The 7,877-nt window shown below is 48.1% G+C and overlaps 1 pseudogene; it reads right to left on the bottom strand.

The window, feature by feature from the left end:
• Positions 1 to 659: 659 nt before the first annotated feature.
• LOC124513839 (alpha-1,6-mannosyl-glycoprotein 2-beta-N-acetylglucosaminyltransferase-like) overlaps positions 660 to 7,877 on the bottom strand; it is a 65,556-nt pseudogene continuing 58,338 nt past the window's right edge.

Raw genomic sequence — 7,877 nt, 5'->3', positions numbered from 1 at the left:
CCTTTAGCAGCTATGAGTTGAACTTTAAAATACCACCCCTGGAGCACCTGAGTGGCCATGATCTCGGGGTTTTTGAGTTCGGTCCCTGTGTCCGGCTCTGCACAGAGAATGTGGGGCCTGCTTGGGGTTCTCTCCCTGTCTCCCTCTCTCTCTCTGCCTCTCCCCTTGTGTTCTCTCTCTCTCTCTCTCTCTCTCTCAAAATAAATAAATAAACTTTAAAAAGAAAATAAAAAATAAAATGCCACTCCCAAAATGAAAACCCAAGTTTTAAATCTTTTTTTTTTTTTAAAGTTTACTTATTTATTTTTGAGAGAGAGAGAGAGAGAGAGAGAGAGAGAACGAACATGGGCAGGGAAGGAGCAAAGAGAGAGGGAGAGAATCCCAAGCAGGCTCCACGCTGTCAGCGCACAGCAGCCTAAGGCGGGGGCTCAATCTCAGGAACTGTGAGATCATGACCTGAGCTAAAACCAAGAGTCAGATGCTTAACCAACTGAGCCACCCAGGCGCCCCCTAAGTTTTAAATCTTAATCAGCTATAACTGGAAACGTTTACTATATTTGGACACCTTTTATAAGGTTTCTTCTTTTTTGTATTAAAGCAGAATCTGGTTTCCAGGCCCTCTCATTCGATTATGTATCCTGATTGGGCCAATATCTGAACTAGAAGACTGTCACTTTTGCTTCTGTAATTGTGACTTTTCTCTGGGGTCTTCTATAGCTTTTACAGAGTTCATAGTCCCTAATACCCCCCCCCACCCCTGTTTCCCGGGTGGGGAAATGGCAGCCATAATAAACTTCTCACTGATAGAGTTTCTGGAAACATGTACTGTTTGTTATTATTTAAGAGGGGCTCGATGCGGGAATTCTGGGTGGATGGACTACAGGTTTTCTTGTGGTGAGTACCAGTTTCCAGCGTGAAAAATGCTGGGCACTTGAGGAACCGCACTTTCCAGAATGCTGGAAGCCAGGGTACTGTCACATATGGAAGAATCCAGTCCCCGCGACAACCACCATCAGAACAGAAAGTGTCTGCATTCTCTCCGCTTCTGATACGCATCCCGGGGGGAAGGCCCGCCCGCGGTGTAGTCTGCGGGGTGCCAAGTTTTCGTCCCCACCTTGTGGGCAGTGCCACAGAAACTGCGCCCGGCACAGTCTATCTAGGTCCCCTCTAACTTCCCCATCTTTTCGAAGACACGGTAAAAGCCTGGGGGCTAGGCAGTGATCCCCATCCAGCAGAAGTGTGAAGTCGGGCGGCGTCCTGAGGGTTTTTTTGACCTTTTCCCTGACAAAACGCAGCCCCTCCCCCCACCGATGTTTGGGCTGGGAGAACTTGGCTTCTCCCCAGTGGCCGAAGGAGTCGGGGTACTCGGCGTTAACGCATCCCACCCTCAAAGCTGCATTCTTCTCTTGGTCCCTGGGGCAGTCCCTGGGATCACTGTCAACACTGCCAACGGCTGGATGCCGCAAGGACGGACACCTGCGGAAACGGACGGAAATGCACACGCCCAGCCATCGCCAGAACCCCGCGGCTGCCCTCGCTGACTCATCCCGGCGGGGGGGGGAGGGTTCCCGCTCGAAGGCCTTCAGCTCGCCGGCGACCCTGGGGCTCTGCGCGTCCCCGCCCCCGCGCCACCGTCCCCGCGGCTGCAGGCGACCCCGCCCCCACGGCTGCAGGCGCCCCCGCCACTAGGAGGCGCGCTCGGAGTCCCCGGCTCCTCTGCAGGGAGCCGCACGCGACCGGGAAGACGCCCCGCCCGCCGCCGCCCTACCGCACCCCAGCTCCGCGACCGGGGCCTCCAGCGTCCCCGCGTCCTGGTCCTCGCTGCTCCCAACAGCCCCGCAGCCTCCTCCCACCCCGGCGGTGACCTTCTGTGATGGGCTTTTGCAGCTGGCCTAACCTCCCTGTTTCCACTGTCCGGGAGCTGTCGCGTCCCGTGGATGGGCCTGACGCACGCAGGTGGGTCCGTTGAAGGCAGGCCGATTTCCTGATTGGGGAGCAGAAGAGGAAGCCAGGAAGGATTGGCCACCCTTTGCCGCTTGGAAGATGTTGGGGTCCACGTGAGAAGGGGTGCGGAGGAAAGCAGGAGCTGACAGCGGCTCCTGGATGACACTCAGCAAGGCAATGGGGACCTCATCTTTACAGTCTTACACACGCCAATAGATCCCCAAACCTTCTCCGTCACCAGGGAGCTGGACATCAAAACCACAATGAGATACCACTTGACACCCACGGGGATAGCTGCTAACAGGTGTTTAACAAGGATGAAGACATTGGGACCTTCCCACGTTGCCGGTGGGAATGCAAAATGATGCGCATCTGCCCAGAACAGCCTGGCAACTCATCACAACACTAAACATAAAGGTATCAAGTGACCCAGCAATTTCACTGATGGCATGCAAGAGAAATAGAAGCTCGTGTCCACGCAAAAACTTGTACACGAGCGAGATCCAAGCATATATTGCTTCTGCCTCCTTACCCCTCCCTCTAGAACCATTCTCCTACATTTACCCCAGGCTACCCTATACCTATTGGAAAAATCACGCTGTTCTTTTTGGTGAATGTCACATCTCCCCGTGGGTCTCATTGTGTAACCCGCTCTTCTGGCCGGCGGGCACTCGTGTCTAGTCATAGGTTAAGAAGCAGTGAGAGGTGGTGGTAGGAGGGGAATCAGCAGGGCCCTGCCAGAGAACCATCTCAGGTGAGACCCTTACAGGTTCTTCAGGCAAAGGGGAAATAGCCCTTCTCAGGCAGGAGTGGAAGGCCTGCTTTTTCCTGGCAGAGATACTTCCGGAAATTCAGAGGCTCAGGGACCCGCACTCATTGGCATGCACCCGTATATCCCTATTCCAATTTCCGATATCCCATTTTCCCCTAACATTAGCAGAAGAGACCCCGTGAAGTTGTAAATTCAGTTTGTGTTGTAATTCAGCCCCTCAAAGATTAAACTTTGGATCTGGACTCCCCAAATCTTGCGCCTGTGGCTATACCAGGTACTGGTTTCTTTCAGGCCTGTCACAGGACTTTTCAGGTCCTTCATTTGGACGTTGGTCTGAGACTGTAAGGTTCTGAGCTCAGCATTTTCTTTCCTCGAGTTCTGAGGCCCCTTTAGAAATGACAAATCTACTCCATAATACTCTTTATCTTTTGTCTTCATAATACTCCTTATTTTGATGAAAATATTCTAACATATCATACACTTAGTCACCCGGAGACTCGTCTTTTATAGGCACTTGATTATAGGTATGAAAAGTTGAAAATTTGTGTAACGCTTTTGCCACTTCCTGCTGCGGACTAACAGTGCCCACTTTACCACTGGAAACAGGGTCATTAAAGCCTTCCAATCTAATTAAAGGCGTATTCCAGAAAACACAGTACAAATTCAGAGAACACACTGTCAAGATTAAGTTCCTTTGGAACCACTCTCGGGACCACAACCTGTATCAGTCAACCTTCGACCCGAAAAGCAGAACTAATGGGAGCTTTTAAAGGGTGTATGTATATTACATAGACAAGTATATATACAACGAATGTAGTTGTTATGTGGAGTTGGTTCCAGCAGTCCCTTAAGGCTACTGTCTCCAGGTATGATCTTGGAGCAGGTCGGGCAGGCAGGAAGGGAAGACCGCGTGCAGGTTGACTGGCACCTTCTACGCTTTTAAAGCACCAAAAGAGGGAGATGTTGGTCGAAGTGTACGGTTGTGGTTGTGTAGGACGAAGAAGCCTAGAGATCTAATGTGCAGCATGGTGACTCTAGTTAATTCTGTATTGAATCCTGGCAATTTGCTGAGAGAGTAGATTTCTGGTGCTCTCACCACGTGTGTGCACACACACACACACACACACACACGGTAACTGTGTGAGGAGATGTTAATTAGCTTGACTGTAATAATCATTTCACCGTGTATATGTGTATCACACACTGTGCTGTAAAACGTAAACATGTACAATTTTTTATTTAAAAAAGCAGAATAAAACATAATTTTAAGATACACTAAAAGACAAGCAAAATACGAATTTTTCTTTTCATGTTTATACCACAGGTTATATTTAGCAGTGTTACACTCTTATTGATTTGCAGATATTTTGTGTAGCAAAAGACTGACTTTGCATATATAAAAAGAATACATTTTATTGATTTTTTGCAAGTTCATTGATGCTGGAGAGATTTCTAGTTATGTCTCTCTCAGGATTTGTCATTCCTTCATAGAAAAATAAATTCTACTATTTTCTTTTAAAAATTTAAGATGAGCTCATAAGAATTTGGACTTCAAAACATCCCTCATTGTCATCAATGGTATTTGTTCATTTTTGGTTCCAAAATGGTGAACTCAGGGGCGCCTGGGTGGCTCAGTTGGTTAAGTGTCTGACTCTTGATTTTGGCTCAGGTCAGGATCTCACAGTCGTGAGATTGAGCCCCGCGTCTGGCTCTGCACTGACAGTGCGGACCCTGCTTTGGATTCTGTCTCTCCCTCTCTCTGCCCCTCCCCTGCTCACCTGTATGCGTGCTCTCTCTCTCTCTCTCTCTCAATAAATAAATAACCTTTAAAAAATGATGAACTTAACAGCTGGGTAATTTTAAAAGGTGGATTTCAAAATAGGCCAAAGTGGAAGATATCAGCACAGAAATTGCTGTCTTCACAAGTCTAGAAGACGGTGGTATAATGGGATTAGTAAGGGTTTGGTCATCTCCCTCGCTTAGCATTCAGCCAGCTGCAGAAGAAGTCGGGGGGATAGATGAATGGATAGATGGATAGATGGATGGATGGATAGATAGATAGATAGATAGATAGATAGATAGATAGATTTGTTAAAGAAAATGGCCTTACACAATGTGGAAGGCAGTTAAGCAGGCTCTATAAGGTTGTTGTCATCTCAACTAAGGGTAAGGAGGTAGCAAACAGGCTGGAACTCACAAACGTGATCTGGGGCGCTATGAGGACAGACTGAAGTGCATACTCATCCTTGTTGCCTCTGACCTTGGTGACAATGGTGACCCATAGAAGCCAAGAGGGCCCTTTGCATGGAGTTAAACACACACACCTGGCCCAGAAGATAGAGCCGCCGAAGGAGGATCCAGGGGAAAAGAGAGAAATTGCAGGGCCAGCTGCTACTTCACCCCAGTGAAGTGAATCGGCCAATCAGCAACAACGTGTGTGAGCTACAAAATGGCTGCTGCTTCCCCTCACACACCATCCCCTATCTCCACAGAAGCTGCCCGTGGCACATGCTAACCAGATGCATACCAGAAAGGGTATTGTGGGTGACGTGATTTGGCCTGGCCAAGTTGACACATTACAAGTGACACAAGTTGACACATTACAAGTGACTTTCTCCGTGACACTGAGAAAATCCTAAGCCTTCTCTAAAAGAGGGCACTAAGTCTTATATTTTCTCACCTTGCTTATTCTTCTGCTACCTGATTCACATCCCAACTTAACATCCTGTACCTTAAATGCTGAAAAAAAGTTAATAACACACCTTGTGTTGCAAGACAAAGGGAAGGGAGGGTGTCAAAACCAAAATTATTTGGTTAATATATATGTGGATAAATTCATATGAAAAGAAAGAAGTAAATACTCATTATTAAAGCCCTTTTTTCTGCATTTGATTACATCATTACTTCTTCCACTCTCCATTCCACATCCTCTTACCTGGTGACTGGTGATACTCCTTTTCCTGATGGGGGGTCGACCCTAACTTTGTCTCCTGAGGTTCATGGTCCTTGGTCCTGAATAAATGAGCTTGGTGTAGTTTGCATTGACCATAGTAAAGGGACATGGGAGTATGGAGAGGTGACCCCCACAGGATCACCTGCACTGCAGACCATACTTCTTACTCTACTAATGACTAAGGGTCCCTGAGTCAACCAAAGCCCAGACTTCACGAAAGGTCCAAAGACTCATGTATGAAGGGGAAGCTTCTTAGGGAAGGACCCTTCTACAGAAATTTCTATTGTTGGAAGGACCCTTGTAAAAAAAAGTTTCTATTGTTATCTTTCTCCCATTCATACCCAAAGGGGACTGCAACCCTTTACCAGTGTGACTGTGCACTGGGGACAAGAAATTATCAGATTTATCCAATATCACAGGACCCCAGCTCCAAAGTGGCACTACTTTTCTGGACACATTAAATGTCATCCTGGTCCTTTTGAACAACATTTGGCCTACCACTGGGACTTAGCAGGAACGAATGCTTGACCAAGGGACACCGAGTTCCCAGGTCACCTGAGCTGCCCGTCCTAACCTGGGTGACCCACCAGTCACAGCAGTGGGTGTGCAGAGAAGCACCCCTTTTCCAATGCAAGTGGCTGTACAAGATCAACTCAAGCAGGTCCTGAAGCCACAAGGGCTTTGCACGAGGAAGTGGGCCCAAAACCCATGGCTCTGACTCCTGCTACCTTAACTTCTTTCTCTTGGAAAGAAGAGAAGAATTTGAAGATGTTCCCCGTGACCTTTGCCCTCTGGTGTTCTCCCATCGTCATACTGGTGTCCTCCCATCTGACCTTTAGAGTGGGATTCATGGGAGTGCCAGAGCTCCCCTCCTGAGCCTTTTCTGCAGTTTCCTCCAGCTGGTAGCATTGCAGGCAGCCGAGGTAGTTAGCAAGCTCGAGAAGAATCTGATGTGTCATTGCTCACTTGGAGATGGACAGAGCCCCTGAAAAGGGCCTGACAGTGGCCTCTAGAGGTGACACTGAGCCCTAGCTAACAGCCCGTGAGAAATGCAGGACCGGTCTCACGGGACAAAGGACTTGACTTCGGCCAACAATCCCAGTGAATTTGGAAGCTCATTCCATCCCGGATCTTCCAGATGAGAACCCAGCGCAGCTAAAATATTGACTTCGGCCTTTCAAGCCCCAAAGGAGAGAACCAAGTCAAAACTATCCAGACTTCAAGCTACAGAACTGTGGGAGAAGAAATAACAAACACTGTTTCAATCCACCAAGTTTGGTATACCTTTTGAAGTCACTAAACTGGGGGCAAATTGTGACACAAAATAAAAAAACTAATACCCTCTCGGAAAGGGGATTCACATATGCCCATGTGGATTTCACGAAAACCAGCTGGCTAGAGAAGCAATGCATGAGGCCTGGATTGGGGAGTTCTTCCTAACAGGCAGGACTGCCGATTCTAGTTTCTTCCAAAACAAGAAGAGAAAGAGTGTAAGTAATTTACAACCGGATACACTGGGTTTAGACTTTGTTCAAAATGTAACATACACGAAGAGGCGCGGGGGTTAGTGGAATGAGATCCTGGGAAAATCCACTCCAGCATGAAAGCAATAGGAACACAGGCATCGTATCTAAATGAACTGGCTCACAACTGTGCAAAGTAACCCAAGGCTTGCCAGGCCCGAAGAGCGTTTACTCCCGAAACCTGGCTACATCCCAGTAGGAACAGCGAGCCTTGGGCTGTGGTAACAGCACTATTCCCACCGCCCCCTCCCCAGCTCCGCGGTGGTCTTGAAACCCATGACCTCACATCCAGGGTAGCTCTGAACGCCAGCAAGCTGTCAGCCACTAGAGGAGACGGAACTGATTGCAGTTCCCCAGCATCTCTATTCCTAGACAGTTGTCACTGTTTGACGTGCCTGGTAGTCACCCTGAAAAGCACCACTTCTGGGGCTTATCCGTAATTGAACAGTCGGAGACCCCCTGTGTGCACAGCGTATTTACTACCTGAAGGTGCAAGGTAGGAATTCCTGTAGGGAGCGTTGAATAGAAGGGATGATGGTGGGCAGTCTCATCTTGCTTTGATTTTAGTTGGAACACTTCTAATGTTTTTCTCCCAGGGAGAATGTGCAATGTCAATTTCTGCTAGACGCCTGTCTTAACAAATGCTTTTAATTTTTCCTCATGAATATTTGTTCATTTTTATCAT

The sequence above is a fragment of the Lynx rufus genome, unplaced genomic scaffold (assembly GCF_022079265.1).
Source record: "Lynx rufus isolate CCGP_SWC_20201006 ecotype Redwood Valley unplaced genomic scaffold, mLynRuf1.p SCAF_19, whole genome shotgun sequence".
Taxonomy (NCBI): domain Eukaryota; kingdom Metazoa; phylum Chordata; class Mammalia; order Carnivora; family Felidae; genus Lynx; species Lynx rufus.
Note: the sequence above shows the minus strand (reverse complement) of the source record. Positions and strands in the feature narration are given on the sequence as shown.